Genomic DNA, 18,599 nt, shown 5'->3' with positions numbered 1-18,599 from the left:
CTTAGTTTTAATTTAGTTTTATTAGTTTTAAGATTAATACTTTTATAAATAATAATATAAAAATAATATTTTTATAAAAATTGTATTTTTAAAACTTTAAGTTTTATTTATATTAATTGTATATTTTTAGTCATTTTAGCGTAATTTTTGTATTTTTCGCTCTTATTTAGTTTTAAAACATAGTATTTGCCATAGTTATTTTTATTTCTAGATTTTTAGGCTTTGCCGTAAAATCCCTTAAGTGCTTTTTCTTTAGACTAAGATTTAGGTGCTTTAGAATTTTGCGACGCCGTTTTATAAATTTTAGTACCTTTTTAAGTTATTGCCATTTGGGATATAGTTTTTCTTTTAATCTTTAATATATTTCGACGCAACTTTTAATTCTTAGTTTTTAGACTTTTAAGTTTAGACGCGCTACGTTCTTTCTATTATTTTTCGACTATTTATTTTTCGACGTTTTTCGACGCGCTCTTTTTCTTTCTTATTTTTCGCCGCTCTAGTTTTTAGGACTTAGATTTTTTCTATTTCTTCTCTAAAATTTCTTTAAATTTCAACGAAAAATTATTTTAAGTGGTTAAATTGATAGACATCCAAATTTTCTGCTTCGTAGTAATAGTTGGATTTGTTAGTGGCTGAGTTGTGAGCTTCCGATTTAAAGGGTTCTGGCTCCCTGCTGCATCTATTGGCTATTCGAAACGTGGGCAAAAGCAGAAAAGTCTATTAATTTGATAACTTATATAATTTTTATCTTTTATAACTAATAGGATATTCAGTGAATGCACCGAGCAAAACGTTCACCACCTTTTGTATGTTCACCACCTATAACTCGATCAAGACATCTAGCTAATATTGTCGCCGTTGATTTTTCTTTAGAATCGTCATCCAGTCGACCAAGTACTCCAATTCAAATTTCCGATAATCCATTTTTTGAACCCGACCTCACAATTGAGAATCCGGAGGATATTCATGGACAATTCAGAGATCCTGAACCATTTATCTTTCCTCCGGAACCACCAATCATTCAAACAGAGATTGTCGAGGAACCTACCATTAAATCAGAATCCTCTAGTGATTCAGATTCAACAAATTCAATAATGGATAATCTGGAACCTCTAAGTATGGAAGACCGAATGAGAGCTAAACGCACTGGCCAAGGTCACGCAATTACTCAACCAGACATTAATGTGCCAGATTATGAAATCAAAGAACAAATCCTACACATGGTAACTAATCAATGCCAATTTAGTGGTGCGCTGAAGGAAGATCCAAATGAACATCTTCGTACCTTTAATAGGATCTGTACACTATTTAAAATCCGAGAAGTGGAGGATGAACAGATATATCTCATGTTATTTCCCTGGACTTTAAAGGGAGATGCCAAAGATTGGTTAGAATCGTTACCTGAAGGGGCGATTGATACATGGGACGTTTTAGTTGAAAAATTTCTTAAACAATTCTTTCCGGCATCTAAAGCCGTGAGACTTCAAGGAGAAATTATTACGTTCACACAAAAGCCAAATGAAACTCTATATGAGGCGTGGACAAGATTTGAAAAGTTATTAAGAGGATGTCCGCAACATGGTTTAGACACCTGTCAAATAGTACAAATATTCTACCAAGGATGCGACATCACTACACGAAAAGACATCGATATAGCAGCTGGTGGTTCCATTATGAAGAAAACCGCAACTGACGCTTACAAAATTATTGATAACACTGCTTCCCACTCACATGAGTGGCACCAAGAAAAAGATATCGTTAGGTCATCTAAAGCAGCTAGAGCCGATTCTAGCCATGACTTAGATTCCATTTCCGCAAAGATAGATGCTGTCGAGAGATGAATGGAAAAGATGACTAAGGATATTCACTCAATACGAATTAGTTGTGAGCAGTGTGGAGGACCACATTTGACAAAATATTGTCTCAGTATTGAACTAACAATGGAACAAAGAGAGAATGTTTCATACATAAACCAAAGGCCTGAAAATAATTATCAGAATAATTATCAACCGCCAAGAACAATTTACAATCAAAATCAGAACTATAACCGAAATGTTCCATACAACAACCAACAAGGTCCTAGTAATCAACAGGTATCCAACAATACTTACAATCAGCAAAGACCTATTTTTCAAAATAAACCACCACAAACCGATGATAAAAAGCCAAATTTAGAAGACATGATGACAAAGCTAGTTGAATCTCAAACTCAGTTTTTCACATCTCAGAAACAAACTAATGAACAAAATGCTCAAGCATTTAGAAATCAACAAGCTTCTATTCAAAATCTGGAACAAGAAGTAAGCAACCTAGCAAGGTTGATTGGTGAAAGAAAACCAGGAAGTCTACCTAGTGATACAAATGCTAACTCCCGGAATGAAACAGCTAAAGCCATTACCACAAGAAGTGGTATTACACTTAAACCACCTGAAATGCCTGTAATTTCTGATGATGCTATTCCTACTCTACAAGAACCACAACCTGAACAAGATAAGGAAACAGAACCGGTAGTTGAAAAGGTTAATGAAGATAACACAGTTAAAGAAAAACCTTATGTTAAACCATACCAACCACCACTTCCTTACCCGAGTAAAATGAGAAAAGAAAGACTTGAAGCCGAGCAATCCAAATTCTTGGATATGTTTAAACAAATAAATGTCAATCTTCCTTTCATTGATGTGATTTCAGGAATGCCTAGATATGCTAAATTCTTGAAAGATCTAATCACAAATAGAAAGAAAATGGAAGAACTCTCGGCTGTTACTATGAATGCTAATTGTTCTGCAGTGCTTTTGAATAAGATACCAGAAAAATTATCTGATCCAGGAAGTTTCACAATTTCATGCTTTCTGGGTAGTCTTAGTTCAATAGAAGCATTGGCAGACTTAGGTGCTAGTATAAATCTACTGCCGTATTCACTATACGCTAAACTAGACCTTGGAGAATTGAAACCAACACGAATAAGTATACAACTAGCCGATTGATCAGTAAAATATCCTAGAGGGATAATGGAAAACATGCTAGTTAAAGTTGGTACTTTAGTATTTCCAGTAGATTTTGTTATTCTTGACATGGAAGAAGATTCTCGAGTTCCTCTCATATTAGGAAGACCATTCTTAAACACAACTAGAGCAATAATAGATGTGTTTGGTAAAAAAACTGACCCTAAGTATAGAGGACGAGAGTGTTACCTTTTCCGTTGATAGAGCCATGCAACAACCGCAATCTGCAGATGATACATGTTATTATATTCAAACTATAGATTCACATGCAGAATTGTTAGAAGAATTTCCAGAATTACAAGGAACAGGAGAATGTTCTTTAGGAGAAGGAACTGAACCAATTGATGAAACTGAAATGTTAGCTACACTTATGGCTAATAGATATGAACCAACAACAGAAGAAATTCAAATGCTAAAAGAAGAAGACAGATATCGATACAAATCATCGATAGAAGAACCACCGACATTAGAGTTAAAGCCACTTTCAGACCATTTGGAATACGCTTATTTACTTGGTGACTCTGAATTACCTGTAATAATATCGTCTTCTCTTACTGAAAATGAAAAATCTTAACTCATTTCTGTGCTAAAAGCTCATAAACTAGCTATTGCATGAAAAATTCATGATATTAAAGGAATAATTCCTTCGTATTGCACACATAAAATCCTTATAGAAGAAGGTCATAAAACGTATGTGCAACGCCAACGAAGACTAAATCCTAATATGCAAGATGTTGTTAAGAAAGAAATTATTAAACTGCTAGATGCAGGTTTAATTTATCCAATTTCTGATAGTCCATGGGTAAGCCCAGTTCAATGCGTACCTAAGAAGGGTGGCATGACTGTCATCACAAATGAAAAAAAATGAGTTTATTCCTACTAGGACTGTAACAGGATGGCGTGTTTGTATTGATTATAGAAAATTAAATGACACCACCAGAAAAGATCACTTTCCCTTACCTTTCATTGATCAAATGTTGGAAAGATTAGCCGAAAATAGTTACTATTGTTTTCTTGATGGTTTTTCCGGATACTTTCAAATTCCAATAGCACCCGAGGACCAAGAGAAAACCACGTTCACGTGCCCTTATGGTACTTTTGCTTACAAATGCATGCCATTTGGACTTTGCAACGCCCCTGCAACCTTTCAAAGGTGCATGATGGCAATTTTTCACGACATGATAGAAGAATGCATGAAAGTTTTCATGGATGACTTTTCAGTCTTCGGTGATACATGTGAATCACGTCTAGTTAATCTTGAACGAATGCTTATTAGATGCGAACAATCAAATCTAGTTCTTAATTGGGAGAAATGCCATTTCATGGTTAATGAAGGCATCGTTCTTGGTCATAAAATTTCAATGGAAGGAATTGAAGTAGATAGAGCTAAAGTAGATGTAATTGCTAAACTTCCACATCCCACCAATGTTAGAGGAGTTAGGAGTTTTCTAGGGCATGCCAGTTTTTACCGACGTTTCATAAAAGATTTTTCTAAAATTGCCACTCCTATGAATAAACTCCTAGAAAAAGATGCTCCATTTATCTTTTCAGATGAATGCATCAAATCTTTTAATATTCTTAAAGAAAAACTCACTAACGCGCCGATCATGATAACTCCAAATTGGAATCTACCGTTTGAACTAATGTGCGATGCAAGTGATTTTGCAATGGGAGCCGTTTTAGGACAAAGGATTGAAAAACAATTTCAACCTATATATTATGCTAGTAAGACGTTACAAGGAGCACAAACGAACTATACAACTACTGAAAAAGAACTCCTTGCTATTGTCTTTGATTTTGACAAATTTCGTTCATATCTCGTTCTAGCTAAAACGGTGGTCTATACTGGCCATTCTGCTCTTAGATACCTATTTTCGAAACAAGATGTCAAACCAAGATTAATCCGTTGGATCTTACTCTTACAAGAGTTCGATATTGAAATCCGAGATAAAAAGGGAGCAGAAAATCTCGCCGTTGATCATCTTTTTCGTCTTGAAAATCCCGAATTAGAAGTTCTGAATGAATCGGCCATACAAGACAACTTTCCTGATGAATATCTATTGAAGATAGATTATAATGAAATTCCATGGTTTGCAGACTATGCAAACTACTTAGTATGTGGATTCCTTGAAAAAGGGTTGTCGTACCAAAAACGAAAGAAATTCTTTAGTGATATAAAACACTATTTCTGGAAAGATCCACATTTGTTTAAAAGTTGTCCCGATGGAATAATACGCCGATGTGTATTCGAAGATGAAGCTAGTTAAATCTTAAACCATTGTCACACAGGACCAACAGGAGGGCATTATGGGCCTCAACTTACAGCAAGAAAAGTTTACGATGCTGGATTCTATTGGCCTACAATTTTCAAAGACGCACACCTTCTTTCCAAATCCTGTGATGCTTGTCAAAGGGCCGAAAAAATAAGTCAACGTGATGAAATGCCACAAAATGTCATTCAAGTATGTGAAGTATTTGACATTTGGGGTATTGACTTTATGGGTCCATTTCCAAAATCTCATAATAATCTATACTTTCTCGTTGCCATTGATTATGTATCTAAATAGGCGGAAGCACAAGCTCTCCCAACTAACGATGCACGAGTTGTAGTCAACATTTTAAAACGTCTTTTTGCTAGGTTCGGAACACTGAAAGCTTTAATAAGTGATCGGGGTACTCATTTTTGTAACAATCAACTTGAGAAAATTCTCAAAAGATATGGAGTAACTCATAAAATCTCCACCGCTTATCATCCACAAACAAGTGGACAAGTTGAAAACACCAACTGAGCTTTAAAACGTATTCTAGAGAAAACCGTAGGATCAAATCCGAAGGAATGGTCCATGAAATTGGAGGATGCACTCTGGGCTTTTAGAACAGCCTACAAAACTCCAATTGGAACCACACCTTTTAAACTCGTTTACGGAAAAGCATGTCATCTTCCAGTAGAAATTGAACACAAAGTATTTTAGGCTTTGAAGACATGTAATCTTGATTTACATGAAGCCGGACGTCTACGATTAAGTCAACTAAATGAATTAGAAGAATTAAGACATGAAGCATACGAAAATTCGTTAATCTGTAAAGAAATAACGAAGAAATGGCATGATAAAAGAATCAGAAGTTCAAAAGAATTTAAAGAAGGAGATAGAGTTCTTTTTTTCAATTCACGATTCAAGCTATTTCCTGGAAAATTGAAATCAAGATGGTCTGGACCAAGTTTTTCCGTACGAAATAGTAGAATTAATAAATTCAAATGGGATTGAATTTAAAGTTAATGGTCACAGAGTTAAACATTACATACATGGTCCGATGAAAGTTGACAACGAAGTTAATCACAATTTCAACACCACAGCTAACTAAGTGTGGGGAGAATCAAGTCTTTTAAGGATAATATGTATTTCTGTTAGAGTTAGATATTCTGTTTTCGTGTAGTTCTCGAGAATGGAATCCGAATGATCTTTCCCTAGCAGACCCTAAAGAACTAGTCTTCTTCCCTCATTCTGAATTTTTATTTTTTTAGGTTTTACAAGATGAAGACTTCCTGTGAACTAAACCATGGTCTAATGCTACACGCTTTAATCACTAAACGGAATAATGACACCCTTCCAAGTGAATTGGTATCATTAATCAGAGGCAAATTGGACGGAGTAAGAAAAGAATCCAGGAACGAAAATAATAAGTTACAATTTGGTAAAGGAAGATCAAAATCCGCAGTGAAAAGAAGAGCACGACACCTTGAAAGATGTCACAAATGCAGAAAATGGTCACACGAAGGAAAATGCTCGACGAATCAGACATATTCCAATACCGAGTTCGTTACTTTATGCAGAGATGGACCGTTCATATATTTAGAAGAAAAATCGTTGAATGCTCGAGGTTACGCCTATGTATCTATGGAAAACCAATTAGTCCGACTATCTTATGAGTGGGCTAAAACAGGTCACTGAGAATTCTATCTAACAGGTAAGTATGTACAGTTTTTATTTTTATTTTTATTATTTTTAACCTTTTGATAATAAACGCTAAATCGTTCGCTATAAAGTATTAAATTGGTATTCAATAAAATTAGGTTTTGCGACCGAAATTATTGATATCATACAAAAATTTATTACATCACTGCGAAATTTACCGTTTATTCTTAAGGTATAAATATCTTTAATCAATCAACCCAAAATATTTTAAAAATTCGACATGAGTTAAACTAGGTTATGGAACCGAAATTACTTTACCGAAAAGAGGGGCGTATATTTTTGATAATATTTGATTGATTAAAGTGGGATAAAAGACCAAAAAGATTTTTAATTTTTATTTTTACTTTGTTTTTAAAATAAATGTTAAATTATTATTGTAAACTTTTTAAAATCGATATATTTAAATTTGTAAATATTTGAAAAATTAATATTTTTAATATAAGTTTGTATGTATAAAAACAAAAATATAATATGAATTTGGTGTGAATTTTTAATAATATTAATATGAATTTTTAATTTTATGCATTTTAAATTTAAGTTTGGTGTGAATTTAAAAACAAAAATTTACTTTATTTCGCTAAGTTAAAAATTTGATTTCTAAAAATTCATCGTGAGTTGAAAACTAGGTCGTTGAACCCAAATTGTTCTACCCAAGGGAGGGACGAGAACTTTTATTATCATTATTTTTAATCTTATTGAATTAAAGTATGCCAAAAACATTAAAAAATCCAAAAATCTTTACTTTTAAAACCGCGCTTTGAATTGACAAATTTTAAAATTTTGTCGAGGGACGGACCAGGACATCGTTCCGAAACGCCCTCATTCTAAAAAGAAACAAATTTTTAAAATTTAATTTAATTATATGTTTTAAAAAGTGTAAGGTTTTTATATAAAAAAAAACAGACCCATGCGATCGCGTGGGATTTATACTACACCTCCATGCGATCGCATGGAGGCAAAAATCAGGTCAGGAACAAAAGAACCAGCGAGCTGTTTCTCTGTCCCATTTCACCATCACACACACATACGAAAACACACACACATATCACCCAAAAATCACCATTTTCACCCAAATTCAACCAAATTTCGTTCTACAATCCGCTCTAATCATGCTTAGGTTCGGATTCTTCAACAAAAAGGTAAAAATTACACCCCTAAACTCATAAATTTTCTAGTTTTTGTGATAATTACCATTATTTTACCTAATTTGATTTTGTTAATTTCTAGTGTAATTAGTGTTAAATTGTTAGTATTTTATGCATTTATAACCTAGATTGATGCTATTTAACATGATTTAAAGTCAAAAACTTCAAAAATTTTAGAAATCTAGGGTTTGTGTTCTTGAGCAATTTGGGGCTTTTTGATATAAACAGGTTATGGCCGATTTTTGTCTTGAATTATTGCTAAATTAAGTAGTGTAACATGTTTAGGTAGTTAAACGATCCAAACTTCGATCCTAAACATGATTTTTGAGAATTAAAGTGGACTTTTTAGGTACAAAATTCATGAACTTGATTAATTTGATATAATTGCCATTTGAGACTTGTTTAATTGTTAGTAATGACTATTTTGACATGTTATTTGAGTTAAATGCTTATGAACTTTGTATACATTTTCATATAGGCTTATTTAAAAAAGTGTAGAATTAATAAAATTGTGAAAATGTGTATAAGTTTAATTTTGATTTAACATGTTATTGTAATTGTTTCAAGTTGTTATTTTGCTAACACTAATGCATATTTGGATGCACAAATTTTGTGTTTAATGTGTTTTGCAGAAAACTGATACTGCTGGTGCTTCATCATCATCTAGACAACCACAACAAGAACCTGAAACAGAATATGAGCCGCAATACGAGCCAGAACCCGAACAAGAACCACAACAGGAATAACAACATCAACCTGATCAACATGTACCTTATTATGATCCGCTACAATTTGTTGATGCCTTCACAGTATTTCCGATACATCCGCCATTAGAATACCCAACGATTCCTGAACATACATTTCATCCTAATCTGAGATTCGATAGAAGCTGAAGAGATTACCCGGCATATCAAAGTAATAAATTCAAATTAGTAACGAAAGATGTAGAGGTGCCTAGGGTAATTGATTGGAATCCTTTGGAAACGGTACATCTAGCTGACCTTGTTAGACTGCTACTGATTCAAAGGTATGGCAGTTCTTCTTTTACCGATTGGGAACGTCTATTCACTATTCGTAGGCATGTATATAAGGAATGGTGTGTCGAGCTTATGAGTACTATAGCATTAAATGCATATGTAGATAGGTTAGATGATAGAAGTTTTCTTAGATTTATACTTGGCCGTAGGATGTACAGGATGTCTATGCTGGACATGGCCAGGGCTTTGCAGATATATACGCCCGCTGAATTACTACTACCCGATTGTATTAATTTGATTTATCGTGGTGAAAGGGTAGATAGGAATTTTGATGCGAACGCCGTCTGGAGGCGTATGTCAGATTATAATGTTTTTGGGCGGGCAGGAACACATACCTACTTACATATTAACAGAGCCGAGCTTCGTATAATTCATAGATTTCTGGCTAACTCGATTACACAGAGAGGTCACAACAAGGAGAAAATTACCTTACATGATTTATTTTACCTAAAGTGTATTCGAGACCCAAGAATCTTTGTTAATATCCCTTACTGTGTTGGTTTTTATTTGTCTAAGATGGTGGAAGGAATACAGGAAGGTGGAATAATAGGAGGAGGTATTTTTGTTACTCTCATTGGAGAGTATTTGGGTGTAGATAGGGATCAAGGGGGTCTACTTATGGTATGTAGGGAACAAGTTGAGCGTTTAGGATTGCGGGTCTATCAGGGTGCTAAGGTATTGAAAAGCAGACGCAATCTGGCAATACCCTATGTTGGTCGTCATCTACAGGAAGAGAGAGGTTCAGATGAGGAAATGGAGGAAGCGGATGACATTAGGGATGTCATTCGGGAGGCTATGACTGATGTCTACTAGCGTGTAGATGAGGTAGATATGACAAACTCGGAGAGATTTCGTCGGATGGAGCAGTGGCAAGCCCGGAATGAGTATGAGCATTCCAGGCAACGACAGCATGATAGATGGGACTATCATCAGTGTCAGATTATGAGCCGGCTGTCACCTCAGGATCACTACGTTCCGACCCGACCCGCTTACTATCCTCCACACCAGCCCGAGATGAGACCACCATTTACTCTCTACAACCCTAACCAGGCATACCAGTACACATATCACCAACCATGGAACCCGGACGACGACATGAACTGGAACCCCTATCCAGATTGATATAGTTTCAGTTGGTGATTTCTATGATTTTTATCTTTTTATTATTTCTATTTATTTATGTTTAAACACATTATATTTTGATACTTTTATGTAAGTTTAATATTTTATTATTTTTTACTAATATTTCATATTTGATTTGAAAGTGGGATTTAAAGTCCCATTTCAAATTACCATGCATGTTTATATTTGTATGTATGTATATTGTCAATTGTACACAACAGGGTAAAATAGCGCATTTTCAAAGACTGGCATTAAGATCAGCAAAAGCTACTAATTTTGATGACAAAACGAAAAACAAATGTGATGTAACAACAAGACGGAATGAACAAATGATGTGCACCATTTATCATTCAGCAAACAAACGCCAATATGTTTAGAAACTTTGGTAAAATTTAATCATTTTTCTACGCTAACCACCCTCAATAATTTAAATTGTTACTGATTTTTTGCAAATGAGGGCATTGCAAGATCTTAAGTGTGGGAAGGGGTTAAATTCTTTCAGATTTTTAAAATTTTAAATTTAAACACTTGGTTACCATTAAAAATACTAGTAACGTAGTAGTTGTATTAGAATCTAGTGCTCTCTGATAATAAAGAACAACCCTAGTCTTATATAATGACTACCCAATTCTAGTAAAATTTTCAAAATTTTCAATTAAATGAATTCAAAATCATGTTTATACATATTTATGAACGATAAAACTAGGTGTTAATACCGAAATTATTGTTACCTCGAAAAGGACATAAATTGAGAAACAACCCAAAATGTTAGAATTCATTTAAAATGGAATAGAGGACAATAAAAAGGCAAAGAAAGATAAATAAAAGCCAAGTGTGGGAAAAATTTACCAAATTCTTTAAAACATATATCACATATTTTGTACAAAGATACTTTTGTTTTGGACAAAATTAAGCGTTTTACCCAATTTCTTATAATATATTTGAAAGAAAGATGGATCTACACGATGAATCAATTCCATCATTAAAAGGAAGTAAAGTCTTCCGAAAAAGACACGCGCTTCTTGATTTAGGTCAAGAAGTTGTCGTCTAGACCAGCTGTAGGTTGACGAAAAATCTAGAAAAGTCATCTCTAAAATCAGCAGAAAATCCACGGACCTCAGTATCAAACAGGGTCGCCAAGTGGTCAGACTTATCCTAACCATGAGAGGATCTGTCTCGTAAAATAGGGAGGGCGCCGTGCAAATTAGCTTGATAAGACTAATGAATCAGACCCCCAGAAAGGATAATCTCCTTAAAGATTAAAAATCAGCTTTTAAGCCTGATATTACTCAATCCTTGAGATTGACCTTAAAGATTGAGAATTACAAACTCATGGAATTCGAAGATATCTAAACTCGAGCTTGAACGAGAAAATATTTTGATCAAAATTACAAACCGATTTGTTTTCTGAAAACCCATTTTCAATGCGTTCATTACCATTGAACGTAAAATCCTAGGAATTCACCTGGAATTCATTAGGTCACCTAAACCAAATTGGGTGTCAACCGTAAGAACGGTGGTTGCATAGCATGGTCAAAGACAGGACCTTGTGCCAGACCGAAAAACTATAGGGTGAGCTTTACTATTGCTCCTACAAAGGATAATAATTGCATCCGACACGTTATAGACCATAATTAAAAGCATGTCAGGGGACATTGCCTTAACAGTTGCTTGTTCAACGCTTTTCTTTACAACCGGATGGTAGTTTATCGAAAGGTAATATACGGAGCAAGTATACTGGACGTGTTGCTTTCCCAATACAAGGTTTGCAAGTGGGTGACACAAAACCGCAAGTTTTGAGCTAAAATTTTCAAATCTGAAACCCACCAAACCCACAAAAACATTTTGCAAAACACCGGTGAAGGGTTATTCGGGAAAACTTATCTAGGGTAAAAGCCAGATTTAATTTTCAAAAAGATCAAATGTTTTCATAAAGATCCAATTTTCTAAAGGATCTAAATTTTCATAGTCATGTGGGACTGTAAACCACATCGTTACTACCATTGTTTATACCGCCGTATAAAAATCACTGATGTACAAAGTGTGAAGAATAAAGAAGTGATTCTAGTATTTTTATTTCAAGACTATATTGCTTGAGGACAAGCAATGCTCAAGTGTGGGAATATTTGATAATGCTAAAAATGAACATATATTTCATAGCATTATCCCTCAAGAAAGACAAACTTTTAGTTGCAATTGTTCTATTTACAAGTGATATTCATTTAAATAATAAAAGGTGAAGACAAAAGACAGATTCGACGAATTGAAGACGCAAACGACCAAAAAGCTCAAAAGTACAAAGTACAATCAAAGAGGTTCAAATTATTGATGAGAAACGTCTCAAAATTACAACAATACAAGACGCGAAACGCAAAATACAAGATATTAAATTGTACGCAAGGACGTTCGAAAATCCGGAACCGGGACCAGAGTCAACTCTCAACGCTCGACGCAACGGACTAAAAATTTCAAGTCAACTATGCACATAAATATAATATAATATTTAAATAATTCTTAAAATTATTTATATATTATATTTTTTTATTAAACCGTCGGCAAATAAACAAACAAAGACCTGTGAGCTGGAAAAGCAGGCCATGCGATCGCATGGCCTGGAAGTGTTAAATCTATGCAATCGCATGGCAGTAGGTGGCTGGCCACATGCCTATAAATTTCGCAGTTTGGTGATCATATATCCATATATCTTTCCTCTATCTATCTCACGTATATATATATATATATATATATATATATATATATATATATATATATATATATATATATATATATATATATATATATATATATATATATATATATGTATATATATATATATATGTATGTATATATATATATATATATATATATATATATATATTTTTAATTTTAATTTTAATTTTAAATTCTAATAATAAGGGTATGTTAGCGAATGTTGAAAGGGTGTAAGTTGAAATTCTGTCCGTGTAACGCTACGCTATTTTTAATCACTGTAAGTTATGGTAAATGTTATTTTTAAATTAATGTCTCGTAGCTAAGTTATTATTATGCTTATTTAAGACGAAGTAATCATGATGTTGGACTAAATATTAAAATTGGGTAATTGGGCTTTGTACTATAATTGGGGTTTGGATAAAAGAACGACACTTGAGGAAATTAGACTATGGCTATTAATGAGCTTTATATTAACTAAATGATACCTCGTTAATTTAATATATAGACTTATAATTTGACGTATTTATATATAACCACATACGCTTGACTGGGCACGGTGGGCGGGATATCTATAAATACCAATAATTGTTCATTTTACCGGACACGGAACTGGATTAATAGTTAATAGACTTGTTGAAACAGGGGTGGATTACATTCAAGGGTAATTGGTGTAATTGTTAACAAAGTAGTAAAACCTTGGTTTACACGCAGTCGATAACCTGGTGTATTCATAAAAAAAAAGTATTAAGACCTTGTTACAATTCGAATTCCCAATTAGTTGGAATATTTGACTTCGGGAATAAGAATAATTTGACGAAGACTTCTGCATTTTATGATTATGACTGATGGACTATTATGGACAAATCCGTATGGACATATTGAATAATCCAGGACAAAGAACAATTAACCCATGGGAATAAACTAAAAACAACATGTCGAACATCATGATTATGGAAGTTTAAATAAGCATAATTCCTTTATTTCATATTTAATTTCCTTTATTTCATATTTAATTGCACTTTTAATTATCGCACTTTTATTTACTGTCATTGTATTTAATTGCACTTTTAATTATCGTACTCTTTAATTGTCGCAATTTTATTTTATCGCACTTTTATTTATCGCAATTTCATTATTGTTATTTACTTTACGCTTTAAATTAAGTCTTTTATATATTTAATATTTTACATTAGGTTTTAACTGTGACTAAAGTTTTAAAATCGACAAACCGGTCATTAAACGGTAAAAACCCCCTTTTATAATAATAATACTACTTTTACATATTTTTGTATTTTTACAATTATAAGTTAAAACTAATATAGCGTTAAGCTTGGCTAGAGTTCCCTGTGGACGAACCAGACTTACTAAAAACTACACTACTGTATGATTAGGTACACTGCCTATAAGTGTTGTAGCAAGGTTTAGGTATATCCACTCTATAAATAAATAAATCACTTGTGTAAAATTGTATCGTATTTAATAGTATTTTGTAGCAAATATATAACTATTTTATACACCACCTCGCACACATCACGGATCTCGGGGAGATCTCGTTTAGACTTTTTAGGAAGATCTCGGCATCTCGAAATAATCTCGGGAAGATCTCGGACGTTGACATTATAGTTTTTTTAATAAAAATATACATAAAAATTTTACAAAAATATCCGAGAAATGAGTGAGAAAATCTTAGAAATTACTAATTTTACAAGAAAATCTTACAAAATAGCAAGAAAATCCGAGAAATCGTGGCTTTGACTGAGTTTGACCCTGTTGACCGAGAAATCTCGGGAGATGAACATCTCGTCTTGGTTGACTTCTAAAAACGAGATCTCGGAGGAGATCTCGGGGAGATCTCGGGAGATTTACAACACTGTGTGTATCCAAATCACGAATCGGATTTGCACGATTAGCGAAGAGCGAATAATTGATCAAAACTATGGTAACCAAAGACGTATTTTACTCTTTACACTCAAGTAGATTCCTTTATCGAAATACGCTTAATCATAACTAGAAGTTAAAATATCAAATGCATTTTTAGCAGTGAAAAACGATGGTTGGTAACATATGAATATATGATGTTGCGACTTTTTGATACTTTTTATTTATCCGTCTTTCAAATAAGATTTGGTTTTGTAAAGTCATAAGGGTAGTAGTTCTAATGTTAATTTAATATATAATGTAATGTAATGTAATGATGATAATGATTAGTTATTGTGACACTTTTTATTGATTAATAAAAAAAGTACTCTCTCTGTATAGAAAAATACATTGGTTGAAATGATTAACGTAAGAGATACGAGTAGTTTATGGAATAGAAGGTTTCTTGGACTATTATTAATGGTGATGGTCAAATGGGTGACTAGGTGTGATGAAGGGTTTGTGAGATATAATGCTGATGTGACAATTGTGATGTAGTGATCAGTGATGAGGTTTGTAGAATTGTAGTTTTGTTACTAAAACATATGCATCGGCAGGGACATGTTAGCCCTGTGTTGACTATGTCACCCCATCCAGCCGCACCCGTATGCCGCTGGAGCCCGGCGAAACACCATCACCAATAAACCCCTACAGCATGTCAGGAACGAGAATCGAACCTGCATAGTTATTGTTACTATCTTTACATGCGTTGTGATAGAGTGATCGAATGTAATAAAGAGCAGGTCCACCAATTTTATTTTCTATTTATCTTTTACTAATTTTTGTTATAATTAAGTTGTATTTAACAACTTTTAGTATACTAATCTAACTACAAATTTCTTATAAGAATAGAATATATATATGAGAGAAAGGAGAGAATACTTCTTGAAGGTATATTAGAATGGTGCAAATGTTTTAGCTTGCAATACATGGCTATTTATACTACAAACAAAGCTACCCAATATTGACTAAGTATTGGTACAAAATTGATTATCTACATATAAATAATATTATCATTATTATAACACTCCTCCTTGGATATCAATTTTGTTTTGTTGAAGATCAACTATAAGTTACCGCCTCGTTAAAAATCTTGCTAAAGAAAACCCGGTGGGAAAAAAACTTTAGCTAAGGGAAAAAGAGTGCAGCATGGAGTTGACTCCCCCTCAAGTAGACATCGCTTCAGTTGTTACATCTTTTGAACATGTCTTATGCCAATGTTATGAACGTGTATTCTGAAAATAGCAGTTGGAAGTGCTTTCGTGAAAAGATCAGCAGAGTTTTTGCTGGATTGAACATATGTCATTTCAATCTGGTTGTCTTTTACGAGATCTTGAGTATATGAGAAGAATATGAGGTTTTCATCTGAAACTGTATCATCTAAATCTTTTATGTACAAGTTTAGCCCCTGTGATTTGTCTACAGTCTCCTTCATGGTTTTCTCAAACCCTTGTTTCAATTCCTATTCCCTTTTAGTCTTTTCTGAGCCTTATCAACATACAATTCTTTTCCATCAAACTTATGACCATTAAGACCGTCTATGGCTTTGGTGCCTAGTCAGCATTTATATTTTGTTCTGTCACTTTTGATACTCTTCTTTTATTTGTATTATGCAAGCTGCATTATCTTCATATATAGTTGTTGGACTTTTATTGCGTTCTAGTCCACAAGAATCAGTAAAGAGTTGTGTCATTGATCTCAACCAAAAACATTCCCGAGTAACTTCTTGTAATGCAATCACTTCGGCATGATTTGATGATGTTGCAACAAGTGTTTGTTTTTGAGAACGCCATGATATTGCAGTACCTCCATTTAGGAATACATATCCAGTTTGAGATTTAGCTTTATGTAGATCAGATAAATAACTTGCATCTGCATAACCAACCAAATCTTGTTTTGATTCGTTAGAATAAAATAATCCTAAATCAATAGTTCCTCGAAGGTATCGAAATATGTGTTTGATCCCATTCCAGTGTCTTTTGGTAGGAGCAGAGCTGAACCTTGCCAACAAATTAACTGCAAAAGAAATGTCAGGTCTTGTACAATTTGTAAGATACATAAGAGCTCCAATTGCACTAAGATATGGTACTTCTGGTCCAAGAATAACTTCATGATCTTCACATGGACGAAATGGGTCAGCTTCAACATTGAGTGATCTAACAACCATAGGATTACTTAATGGTTTTGCCTTTTCCATATTGAAACGTTTCAAAATCTTTTCAGTATATGTTGTTTGATGTATAAGTAAACCATTAGGCATATGCTCAATTTGTAAACAAAGGCAATACTTGATTTTTCCGAGATCTTTCATTTTAAATTCTTTCTTTAGAAGTTGAATGGCTTCATGGATCTCTTTATTTGTACCTATGATGTTAAGATCATCAACATAAACAGCTATGATCACATATACGGATGTTGTTTTCTTAATAAGAACACATGTTCAAATAAGATTATTTGTATACTCTTTTTCTTATTAAGTAATCACTTAATTAGTTATACTATTGTATCAACCCATATAAAAATCTTTGTGATTCAATGGAATACATTTCTTTGGGTTTTACATTAGATGCTTCTGATACCTTAAACCCTTCATGGATATTCATGTATATATCACTATCAAGTGATTCATTTAAATAAGTAGTAATAACATTCATGAGATGCATTTCTATTTTTTTTAGAAACTGTTAGGCTGATTAAGTATCTAAAAGTAATTGCATCCATAACAGGAGAATAAGTTTTTCTCATAATCCATTCATGGTCTTTGAGAGAAATCTTGAGTTACAAGTCTAGCTTTACCTTGTAACTTCATTTTTTTTTTTCATTTTTTTTTCGGATAAAAATTCATTTTATATCTCATACGTTTCACATCTTTAAAAGTGATAACGATTGATGTAACGACCCTGGATTTTCCAACGTTAATTATTAATAATTATTATTATTAATACTTGTGATTAAACAAATGTATGTTATTACATTTACATGTTGCCATGATTAACCATACTTGACTTTTGAATGCCCGAAACGTCTCTGTGACACACGAAACTTACACGAATAATATTTTCAAATATTATTTACGTTCATGATTGATTTTTGTTAATCATTTTAATTAACTATGGTTATTAGTTAGTTACTTGGACCTTTATTAAATTAACTTGTTAATTACTTGATCTTGGGCTTGTTAATGTTATGGACTCATGATTTTAGGCTTATAAGCCCACTCTACCCATTTAAATGGATTCTTTAGCCCATTCTTGCATGTAAGTATCACTTTGGAAACAAACTAGTTAGTTTGTTTCATTAAGAATCTAGTTACTTGTTCTTTCCCATAAACAACCATCTAATAACCAACTTTTAAGGCTTTACCATGCATGGACTAGTGAACAAATCCTTCCCCCTTTTTTGAGCCCAAACCGTCGGCTCTCTATGTCTAAAGGGAGTCAAAAATCTTTTTTTACTTACTACTTGCTCACTTGTTTTCTCCCATTCACACACACACACACACAAAATACTTGTACCTTCTCTCATTTTTCTCTCAAGGTTTTCTTTCTTTCTTGTAAGTAAATTGAACTTCTTTTCTCTTCTTCTTTTCTTACAAAAACCGAAACCATAATACATCTACCATCACCATTTGTTGTTTGATACTTGTTCATGTTTGTTACTAGATTACTTGTTGTTATTTACTTATATGTT

The 18,599-nt window shown here is 33.3% G+C and overlaps 1 non-coding gene across 1 annotated transcript; it reads right to left on the bottom strand.

The window, feature by feature from the left end:
* Nucleotides 1-1,478: 1,478 nt before the first annotated feature.
* On the bottom strand, nucleotides 1,479-1,585 carry LOC139903624 (small nucleolar RNA R71). The gene has a single exon (XR_011778434.1). It is a non-coding gene; the product is annotated as a small nucleolar RNA R71 (small nucleolar RNA).
* Nucleotides 1,586-18,599: the final 17,014 nt, after the last annotated feature.

Source organism: Rutidosis leptorrhynchoides, chromosome 3 (genome assembly GCF_046630445.1).
Source record: "Rutidosis leptorrhynchoides isolate AG116_Rl617_1_P2 chromosome 3, CSIRO_AGI_Rlap_v1, whole genome shotgun sequence".
NCBI lineage: Eukaryota > Viridiplantae > Streptophyta > Magnoliopsida > Asterales > Asteraceae > Rutidosis > Rutidosis leptorrhynchoides.
The sequence above is the reverse complement of the archived record's forward strand: the minus strand, read 5'-3'. Positions and strand labels throughout refer to the sequence as shown.